We start from the raw sequence: 12034 nt of genomic DNA on the forward strand, positions 1-12034 counted from the left end.
TTAACAAGTGACTACTAAGCAAATTCACAATTTAAGCTAAGAGTAATTGACAAGGTTTTACAAAACCATGTAAATCAATTACCATAATTGATTGCCACATTACAAAGGTATGAGGTATCCCTCTAGAAGAAAAAGAGAGTGAAGTATCGCCATGCTAAGATGATGATACAAATTTCAAGAGGTTGAGGTATAAGGTATCCCTCAATTGCAAATCCCTATTTTGACTTAATAAGAAATTGCAAGAAAACCACATTATTCAATTCATTGCACGAGTGCCAAAGCCCAACTCAGATCAACAAAGTTACATTAGGATTTTGTTATCGTATCTTATCTTTAGGATTATGCTATTTGAATTCAGTTATCATAGCTTAACTTTAGGATTTATCTTTAGCTTAGGATTATGTATTTGAATTCTCTCACCATAGCTTAACTTTAGGATTTATCTTGGTTATTTTGTTTTGTATCTAAATTGTAATCTTGTGTGTCTAGGTTGACCACACTAATCCTTCATTTATAATCAGCAAATAGGACCTACATTAATTACATAGAATCTAATCCGAGTGATAATGAACAAATCCCTAATTGCTCTCTAATCATGAATACAATATCATGATGTAATCTTACACTATCTATTGTAAAAGCCACCTAAATTGTGGTCACCCCTAGATAGAGGGGTGCGTTAAAGCCCCACATGGCAGATAGCCATGAGCAAAAGGGAGACATGTTAAAGTTCCGCATTGACTAAAGATAGTGTCGAGATAGACTATATAAGTGGGGAGCAATTCTCACCTTACAAACTGATTTTGTAAGGTTGAGTTAGACTCATAACTCGCTTTCTGACATGGTATTAAAGCCTATCTTAGACCCATCGATGGGTCTCATGTGTTTGTCATGCTACAAGCGGATATAGTCTTGAGCGATGTTGGAAAAGCCACCTAAATTGTGGTCACCCCTAGATAGAGGGGTATATTGAAAGTCCCACATGGCGGGTAGTCGTGGGCAAAAAGGGGACATGTGAAAATCTCACATTAACTAAAGATAGTGTCAAGATAGACTATATAAGTAAGGAGCAATCCTCACCTTTAAGGGAGTTGGTTGAGGTAGAGGATAATAATTCACTTTCTAACACTATCTTTAAGGGAGTTGGTTGAGGTAGAGGATAATAAATATAAAACAGTTTGTGCGGGAGAGGAGATTAGGTGATTATCTCTTGAATTGTATAGCATAGCATGTGCTCTGGGAGAGAGGATTGGCAATAGATTAATCTGTCAATCTCTTTCTATTTGAAATAATAATACCCAAACCATTCTTGGGTACCCATCAAAGAGGGTCAGGTTGTTAAACTCAGAAAAGGTTAGGCCAAAAACTGCTGCTCCTCATAGAGATTTCTCATATAAATACACTTTAATTACAATCTGTCAAGCTGATTTTCAGCCCAATAAATAGCTAAACTGCCATATACACAATTACAGCTAATTACCCTGATTTTCAGCCCAATAAAATAGCTAAACTGCCATATATACAATTACAGCTAATTATCCTAATTAAGAGAGTAATTGTTACAAATAAATGTGCAATCCCATACAATTTGCTGTGACATTTAATTCTGTTGACATCCCCCCTCAAATTGATGCCCGGAAATCGACTAGCATCAATTTGCTAAGTAGAAAATTGTGTCGCTGACGTGTTAATGTTTTAGTGAAAATGTCAGCTATTTGAATGGAAGTTGAGATGTGTGGTAGACTGATGACTCTTCGATCATAGGCATCACGAATAGAGTGACAGTCAACCTCAATATGTTTAGTCCGTTCATGGTAAACTGGATTCGCTGCAATCTGTATGGCACTGGTGTTGTCAGCATGCAGCGGAGTTTGTTGTGCTTGAGAGAATCCAAGCTCTGTGAGGAGACCACGCAGCCATATTATTTCGGAACAAGCGGCAGACATCGCGCGATATTCTGCTTCAGTGGAGGACTTTGAGACTGAATCTTGTTTCTTACATTTCCATGAAATAGGAGCATTCCCTAGGAACATACACCAGCCAGTAGTGGATTTTCTTGTGTCTGGACAACCAGCCCAATCAGCATCACTGTATGCTTGGAGTTGTATGGAGGAATCAGCAGGAAAAAACAGACCATGCTTTGGGGTGCCAAGGAGGTATCTAATGATCCGTTTTACTGCTGAAAGATGCAAATGCCTCGGAGATTGCATGAACTTACTCACGGTGTGGACAGCAAAAGAAATATTTGGACGAGTGATAGTTAGATAGATGAGACTTCCCACGAGCTTGCGATAGTGAGTGGGATCATCAAGAAGTTCACCTTCATCTCTCTGATATTTAACATTAACTTCCATGGGAGTGTCAACAGGGGTGGCATTTGGGAGTCCAGCTAGTTGAACCAAGTCTTGAATATACTTGTGCTGACATAGAGAAATGCCTTGGTGATGATAATGCACCTCTAAACCCAAGAAATAAGTGAGATGGCCTAAGTCTTTCATCTGAAAGGTTGAATGCAACTGATTTTTTATTCTAGAAACAGCATCTTGATCTGAACCAGTGACCACAATGTCATCCACATAAACAAGAAGCACCACGATGCCTTTAGGAGTCCTTTGTAGGAAAAGAGAGGGATCATACTGACTTTGAGTGAATTCAAAAACAAGTAGTGTCGAGCGAAACTTTTCAAACCATACTCTTGGTGCCTGTTTTAATCCATATAACGAGCGTTTCAGTTTGCAAACAGTATTAGGTGAAGGGGTAGGCATACCATTAGGAAGCTTGATGTAAACTTCCTCCTTAAGGTCACCGTGAAGGAATGCGTTTTTGACATCCATTTGATGTAGTGGCCAAGATTGTGAGGCAGCAAGAGCAAGAATAGTGCGCACAGTTGTCATCTTGGCGACTGGTGCAAAAGTCTCATCATAGTCCAGTCCATATTGTTGCTTATTTCCAAGCACAACTAAACGAGCTTTGTAACGATCTATGGATCCATCCGAACGCAGCTTTATAGAGAATACAAACTTGCTACTTAAAGGCTTAACAGATGTGGGACACGGGACTATATCCCATGTTTGATTTTCTTCCAATGCTAGAAGTTCAGTTTCAATAGCTTTTTGCCAACAAGAATTCTTCATGACCTGGCTATAAGAGGAAGGGATAGGAATAGAGGATAATGAGGCTGTCATGGAATGGATATACCTGTCTGGGGGCTTAATAATGCGTGAGCTGCGTCTTGGAGGAGCCGGTTCTGGTTCTTCTACGGGATCAGCAGCCAAGGAATTATCTCGAAGGGGCCCTTGAGGTTCTGTCTGTTGATTTTGGTTTGCAGTGGTACGTCTGTTGTAGGTCAAGAGAGGTTTAGGAGATGGTTCTCCTGCATGAGAGTTAGAAAACAATGGCAAAACAGAAATTGGAGGAGAGGTAAGGTCAGGATGTGATGCAAAAAAGTATACATTTTCTTGGAAAATGACATTTCTAGATACTCGAATCCTACGGATGGTAGGATCATAACATAGAAAACCCTTTTGATGAGGAGAATATCCAAGAAAGGCACATTCAACAGATTGTGCAGTGAGCTTGGTGCGTTCTCTTGGAGGAAGATGGACATAACACACACAACCAAAGATACGAAGATTTGAGTAATTGGGTGGATGACCATATAACCGATTGAAAGGGGATTCATTACCTATTGATGGAGATGACAATCGGTTGATAAGATGAACTGCAGTGGAGAGGGCTTCACACAAAAAACGTGATGGCACATGAGACTCCAGCAAAAGGGTGCGGACAACATCAAGCAAATGGCGATTTTTTCTTTCCGCTACCCCATTTTGTTGTGGAGTTGAGGGGCATGACCTTTGGAATACAATGCCATTGGATTGCAAGAAGTCCTGAAATGAGTGTGACATGTATTCTCCCTCATTATCAGAGCGAAAGATTTTTATTTTTGACGAAAATTGGGTCTGAACAAAGGCATGGAAAAATTTGAAAGTGGAAAAGACTTCATCTTTTGATCGCAGAAAATAGACCCAAGTGAAGCGACTATAATCATCAATAAAAGTTATGAAATATTTATAATGAGCATGAGATATAACCGGTGCCACCCCCCAAACATCACTGTGGATGATTTCAAAAGGTTGTGTTACATTAGACTGATGTGTTGGAAAAGGCAGAATTTTACTTTTACCAAGTTTACAAGGAATACAATCAAAGTGAACAGCATTGAGAGATGAATTGTGTTTATTTCCAAGATAATTAGATTTGAGCAAGTCATGAAGTACATTTGCGTTTGGATGTCCAAGACGCTTATGCCACACTTGGTAATCAACAATAGCAGAATTACAAGAAACTAAAGGCAAAGAAAGACTGGAAGGCAATGAGAATTGGATTGGGAAAAGGCGTCCAACTTTAGGCCCCTTCGCGATTATCTTCCCTGAGTGTTGATCCTGCACAAGACAACCAGACTGTGAGAATTGTACTTGACAATCATTGTCAACTAATTGACCAACTGAAATGAGATTACTAGTGAGACCAGGAGAAACAAAAACATTGGTTAGAGATGGAGAAATATCACCAGTGGCTGTGATAGGCAAAGGATTTCCATCAGCGGTGTGTATCTTGAGGTCTCCAAGATATTTTTTGATATTAGTAAGAAATTGAGCATTGTTGGTCATGTGGTTGGAAGCCCCCGAATCAAAATACCAAGGGGAAGAGGATTTACCTGAGAATCCTAAAGCAGAGAATGCTGAAATGATCATTTGTTGAACCATTTCAGGGGTCATAGTCGGAGCAGGATCAGGAGCTTGTTGCTGAACAGATGAATCAACTGAGGCTGTAAAAGCTGTGACATTTCGCTTGGGTGGCCTTATGGGGCATTCTTTAATAATATGTCCATCCTTTTTGCAGTAGTTGCAGAATTTGTTCGGACAGTTAGAAGCATAATGTCCAAATTGCTTGCAATAGAAACATTGAATAGTACGCATGTCATGGCTTTTTGGTTTTCCTCGGGCCACATATGCCACTGGAACAATAGCATATTTGTGATCTCCAATGATGGACTGTGTAAGGAGGCGCTGTTCTTCACGCAACAGAGCATTAAAACATGCATCCAGTGATGGTACAGGATTTCTATGCATGAGGTTGGACCGAATACCTTCAAAATCAGATCTCAATTTCATAAGAAATTGATCACGTTTAGTAGTTTCATGAACTGTTTGGACTGAATTGAGGCCTTCAGAAGGCAAGTCCGCATAAACTATATCAGTGTATTCAGCCCAAAGATTCATGAATTGAGAGTAAAAATCAGAGATGGAGAGACTATCCTGTTTAAAGGTAGCGATGTCGTGTTCAAGCTGAAACCTTCGAGCTTCATTGTTCTGACTGTAGACTTTCTTCAAGTAATTCCACATTGTGGCTGCTGTCTTGTAAGGCCGAAGATTCAGGACAATGTTGGGATCGACAGAGCCTAGGATCCAGGCCATGACTTGAGCATCTTTGACTGTCCATTTGGCGTGTTCAACCTTAGCTGTGTCTTTGTCAGGGATGGGAGAGCTGCCGTCAACATGACCCCATAAGTCTTTTCCAGTGAGAAAGATCTGGAATTGGAATGCCCAAGCTGAGTAGTTTTTGCCATTGAGGCGAACCAAGAGAACATCATACTTTTCGGTAGACATGGAACAAGGGATGGTAATCTGAACTGGGAAAGAAATGACCAAGAAACAGAAAAAAAACAAGGACTTGGAGAGAACTGGAACTTGGACGAGGCTGAAAGAACAAGGAAAGAAGTGCAGACTAGGGTCTTGGATCGAAACCTAGGCTGATACCATGTTAAACTCAGAAAAGGTTAGGCCAAAAACTGCTGCTCCTCATAGAGATTTCTCATATAAATACACTTTAATTACAATCTGTCAAGCTGATTTTCAGCCCAATAAATAGCTAAACTGCCATATACACAATTACAGCTAATTATCCTGATTTCCAGCCCAATAAAATAGTTAAACTGCCATATATACAATTACAGCTAATTATCCTAATTAAGAGAGTAATTGTTACAAATAAATGTGCAATCCCATACAATTTGCTGTGACATTTAATTCCGTGCTGTGACATTTAATTCCGTTGACACAGGTATGAGGTATCCCTCAAGAAAGAAAAGAGTGACTATCCCTCTAACACAAAAGGATGAGGTATACCAAGAGTGTACAGACTCGAAAAAGCATGAATGAGACCATACAAAAAGAAACTTGGAAGAAGCAACTCAAGCAAGTGATTAAGTCAATCATACCTTTCTATGTGAAATTGATTTCCTAGAAGAAGCCTTGCTCATGATGCTTTTATAATATTGTGTAAATGGAGTGTTACCATTACGTTTTTCAACCTGCCAAATCAGATTTTTAACTAATATAGTTACACCAATATGACTGAAAGACTGATTCAGAGATGAATTAAGTGAGAGTAACCTGAAGAAATGATTCAACTGATTGCTGATCCTTCGGTGAGAAAGGCACCTCTTCTCTTTTCTTTTGCACAAAGCCAATATTCAGCTCCACCTGAATTTCCCCAACCCCAAAAGGAAAAGGCAAAGAGTTGGATGAGGTGGCTATATTCAAATTGTGCTTTAACAAAGGACAAAAGGGAAAGGCAAAAAATGCCTAAACATCAAACAGGGAAAGGCTTCCAAGAAATGACATAACAAGTTGACTAAACTCTTCACAGAACTTACAGCAAAATTAATAGCCAGTTTGCAACGTGGTTGTGGTTTAAAGGTTCAACTTGCCTTACAGTGTGTCAGGCATTCGTTTAAATGTCAAAAGTTCAAGATGGCATGTAATATAGTCTAAAGCTGAGACTGGAAAACAGGATCACTTTATATTAGAACTTATACCTGATCAATGAAACGCTTGATAACACGTTTGAAACTCTCAACAGAAGTTCTCTCAAAGACCTTCTTGAGCTGTATAAGTGGAGCTGTTGCCAGCTCAGGAAAAGATATATGGTAGCTCCATTTTGCAAAGTGCTCCATAAGGAGTTCAATGGCAGATGAGACACACTCTTCTTGGAAGCCACGTGATTTTATAACCAATGCTTCGGAAGCTGCAATAATTTTAAAATGTCAACTACAAAAATTTAGTAAATGATTTAATCCAAATATGTGCTATGGATTAAGATCCCTTGTAATGTTGGATACATATAAATTTTTAAACTATAAAAAAATAATAAAAAAATTGGGGGAAGAAACTGCCCTATCAAATTCATATCTGACCTTTATGGTAGTAGACATAGGTTGCAAGACTTTTCCAGGTTTCCCACTATCCTTGGTAATTTTGTATTCTAAAACATCCAGCACCAATGATGTAACAGGGATGAAAACCCCACTAGAACCAGAAAGATTATTAAGCCAATGGATACATCTTAGTCTCAGTGGTAAATATCTAGGGCCAGGAAACAGGAGAGCAACCTCATTTATAATCTGTACGATCATATACAGCAATGGCTGAAGATCATAGTCATGTATATTTGCTGATATAAATGTAACCCAGAGATCAATGCAATTGATGTACTGCCAACTGCAAATTGTCGTAACCACCTCCTGTCCATTAAATATAAGGCACAATATCAAATTTTTCCTCAGCAAGGTAATATGATACTATGCTTCTATAGAAACTTGTACATGTTATTTAATTGTTTAATAGACTGTTCGTTAAACTTCACATCAATAAAAGGTGGCAATCAATATTAAAACTGATTAAAGCTGACCTTCTTTTTGGTTTTCCACCCATTCTGCAATATCTTACCCAGATGCAATATACATGGCATTGCTTTGTTAGATGACTACTGCATATCTAAACAACATAGCTCCACAAAGGAGTTCCTTAGAAAATGTATATGTTCAAACTTTCTCTCAACAAATTGAGAGTGATTAATGAAGGCCTTGTATGTTTTCACAAAGCAGAAGTCGAACCAATTTGAGCTAGACTCTGAAACTATATCTTGTATAATGAGAAAGAAGTGTGACGATAGAGACCCATGACCTGTTGCCCAGAGATGGACAGAAATCTGCAATAAATTCGAGGGCAAGGTAAGGAAGATTTTAAATGGCATGAGATTGACATTATACACAACTTAGCCAAAAGGCCAAGAAAGCATATAAGAGCTTATTTTAAACACAAACCAAAACTAAAGTATCAACTCAACAGAATCAAATTACAGTTATTAAGTGATCCACCAATTTGGATGAAACATATTGCTACTATTAGAAAGTAATATCATGACAATCACTTGATTCCTCTTCAAATGAAAATTGTGGGGTCCTAAAATTGACTGTACAAACTCTTTTTTGATAAAATTATAAACAGTTTATGAAATTCTTGCAAGAAGATTTCAAGGTATATTTCATAACAACTGACCAGTAAGTAGCTAAAAGAAATTACATGATATAGGAAATGTGAGAACTATCACTTGAGAAAATGAAAATGAAAATACAATCTTCTCTCTTAGACTGTCTGGACCAGCCTGTTTAACAAAGCAAGGATAAATTTCAAGAATTTTTTACCAGTATTAAATTTAAGAAATACCTTAAGAATATTGCGCAGTAAAGATGGAAATGCAAAGAGAAAAATAATTGAAGCTCTGAGCCGACAAATTGAGAAGGCCAATACTTCAGAGTCAGTGACCTGGTTCAGGAGAAACACAGTACTCCTTATGTACGACTTAATAAGTGGTCTAACAGACAACCACTTTGTTGTATTCTTTAGGTCCAAAACAGTTTCCTTCCTGGAACTTGAGCTTGATATTCCCAATAACCTCCTAAATGTAGTATCAGCCTCATGTAGCATGAACATAAATATCTTGCAGAAAGTTCCACTCTTCTGAATGCCACGAGTAAAGACACAACCACTGACACTGGTTGCTTCAGAAACATTGTGGCATGCTGCCCTATAAGCATTTAAGAGACATGTAAGGGCAGGAACACTACACTGTTCTTTGACCAGTTTACACAATGAATCAACAGATGCACTTGTCAACAGTTTACCTGCATGAGAACATGCATTGTTGTTATCCGCTGGCTGCACCCAATCTAAGCTTTTTTCATCATCTGAACTCTGAACCTCGTAATAAGAAAAAGAAAGTCAATTTTCATCAACATAAGTGCTAGTTGGGTCAAAAGTTAAAAGTTAGAGAACATGAAATAATATCATATCCAGTGAAATAGTAGCTGTATTATTTATTAGTTATAAGTATAGCTCTACTCTAAGCTACATGTCTGCCCTACAATATGATCCTTATATAATTGCAAGAAACATTTACAAGTACTATCGAGAATAAGGTATCATTTTAAATAATTCAACAGATATTCCAAATTAGGGAAAGCAGCCAATCTTTATAACAGAAAGAACACCCAACAAGTATCAATCTGATACAGGGCAGTGATCAAGAATGTATAATAGAATAAATCTCCTCTCTACACTCTAGGTATTCAAGAGACCTGGAACTCTCCCTTCTATTGAATTCCCAAAATACAAGCCACTCCTCTCTTGGTACCCCCCCTTTTCACCAACTTCCCTTTTAGTTAGCTAACTTACCTAAGTAACTGTGGTTAATTTCTGTTACATTGAATAACGCCATTGATTCTCTGCTGCCCAACCTATTCCTCCTATAGACCATATTTGTTGTAAGCCACTATCATACTCCCATAGAGATTTCCAATCCCTCTGCAAATACTAGGGAATAGGAATGCAAGGATGGAATCTCAGGTAACTCTATAACATATCACATTCATATGCACCAGTCCAGAAATAACAGCATGTTTCTGTAAGGCCTCACTTTACTGAGGCAAAACTCACTCACTGCCCGGCAAAACTAACAAACAGTCTATGCCACAACTGCCACACAAACAAATTCAACCACAATTGAGTTTCAGTTCTCGGCACTTATTCCAACTAAAAGGAATGATTCTTGTCATTTTTTACCTATGCTCCACCTGATGAGTGGAATTAAAAAGGGAACAATAGTGAAATACAACAATCCAATCAATAGAATTAAAATACATAACTAGCTAAGCAGGCTAAAATTCAATTTAGTGAAATATTCTCTGAAAAAATCTACAGCCAATTTCAACATTCTTATTAATAAATATACTCACAATTTCTTCATATTCGGTTTGTTCGATCTTCATATTATAACTTTCTAGAAATTTAGAAAACCCTAGATCCTGGAGATTTCAAAAAGAAAGCTAAGTTAGATATTTGTACAAGAAACATTCAATGGAAAAAAAAAACCAGAAGCAAATACTTCGTTTGTTATAAGCAAAGAAGATGAAAAATGAAAAACAACATAATGCACCACTGCATAAAATTCAGCACCTAAACATACAAGTCCAAATTCATTGAAAATAGTAACAACTATAGCTTCTCTTTCCTTTGACTATCGTATATGCTTAGTTCTTGCAGAACTAAGTATTAACAAGTCCACAATTTAATATAAGAAATATTTTGAGGCATGTATCAACTACCTTATTAAACTTGATAAGTAGGACAGAACAGCAAAAGTTTCAGCATTCAACATTGAACACTAGATGCTTCATGTTACTGTAATCTTGACAGCACCTTGTAATACTGTTAGGCTTGTTCACTGCTGTTTATCCTTTTTTTGACTTGGATTAATATCATTCCTTTCTGTACTCTCCTTTCTTTCCAATTAAAATTTTTACTATAAAAAGGAAAAAAAAGGACACTAGCATGGCATAATTGTTCAAAAGAAGTATTAATCAAATAAAAAGGTATCCATCCATATGAATTTGTGGAACAATAAACCTCTCTCCATTTAACAGAATAAAATTTAAATAGAGAAAACCACCATTAAACCATAAGACACAAGAAAACCACCTTTTCTTTCAGTTTGTTCAACTTTTTTGCTTTCTTCAAAAGTTCTGCACAAATATCTTTGTTTTGCACTGATAAGGAACTAGCACCGTTGCTGTCTGAAAGAAAAACTAGCATCACAGTCTATTGAAACACAAGCAAAGAGAGAATTATTTTTATCAGCAGCAAAGAGAGAAATTACAAATGGTTTAAACAGAAAAGCTAGAAATGTCCTTACTCCCAATATAATTTTCATTTTCATCGTCACTTCCAATAACATGTGAAAAGCTTGAGTCCTGGTCACAAACTCGAGAAATCAATACACCAAGTATGCAATAGCTAGAGCAAATGAAAAATTTAAAATAACAAGATTATTAGCAATAAATTAAATTTAAAACTCTGAAAGAAATCCGTCACTGTCTGAATCATCTCCAAGCATCTCACTGTCATCTTCACGGAATAGAGCATCCAGAGAAGTGTCTTGAAATTCTTCAACGACTATTCTGATAACAAAAAATGAATTGTTTGTTATTAGTGCAGGAACATGTAGATCGTCTGTGTAAAATGTTCCTCATCAATTAAGTTTAAGTTTACTTTATCCACAATACCTTGATAATATTCCTCAAAACTACTATCCTAATTGAAGAAAAATGAGTAGACAACAAATTGTATTTTTAACAACACGCCCATCCAACAGACGATTTATAGGAATTATTTCTATCAGATTAAGACAACATAAATCAGTTGCATTGATTAGAATATTTAGTGTTTTATAGAATTTATTGTTACTTTAAAAACAATGCTTTGGTGGGCAACACCCACAAAGTTCAAAATTTACCAAATAAAAGAAAAATATTGTTTAAAAACAATGACATTAGAATCAGTACAGTAGTAATCTAAACAAGGAAATATGATGATAATCATCAGACTGTATTTAAGTTACCATTTTACCTTTCATTTGATGAATTTGTTGCATCATTCTCTAGGTTTTCTTCAATATCCTGATTATCTCCTGTTGCAGTCAAATTTTCAGAAAATAAAAAATTCAAATTGATCAGAAGCCACAAAGAATTAATACATTAATTCAAATTAAATACGAATGCCATAAAGCAATTGTCTGCTTCCTAGAGCTATCCAAAAATTGCAAAAGAGATCTGAATTCCAACATGAACTGA

At 36.9% G+C, this 12034-nt stretch overlaps 1 non-coding gene across 1 annotated transcript; it reads right to left on the reverse strand.

Annotated features, from left to right (window-relative positions):
• Nucleotides 1-6498: 6498 nt before the first annotated feature.
• Nucleotides 6499-11396, reverse strand: LOC100778694 (uncharacterized). Its single transcript, XR_005891450.1, has 9 exons — nucleotides 11098-11396; nucleotides 10884-10978; nucleotides 10142-10210; nucleotides 9032-9101; nucleotides 8574-8934; nucleotides 7756-8055; nucleotides 7262-7588; nucleotides 6884-7092; nucleotides 6499-6548 (listed from the first exon to the last, which is right to left on the reverse strand). It is a non-coding gene; the product is annotated as an uncharacterized protein (transcript).
• Nucleotides 11397-12034: the final 638 nt, after the last annotated feature.

The sequence above is a fragment of the Glycine max genome, chromosome 5 (assembly GCF_000004515.6).
Source record: "Glycine max cultivar Williams 82 chromosome 5, Glycine_max_v4.0, whole genome shotgun sequence".
Classification (NCBI taxonomy): domain Eukaryota; kingdom Viridiplantae; phylum Streptophyta; class Magnoliopsida; order Fabales; family Fabaceae; genus Glycine; species Glycine max.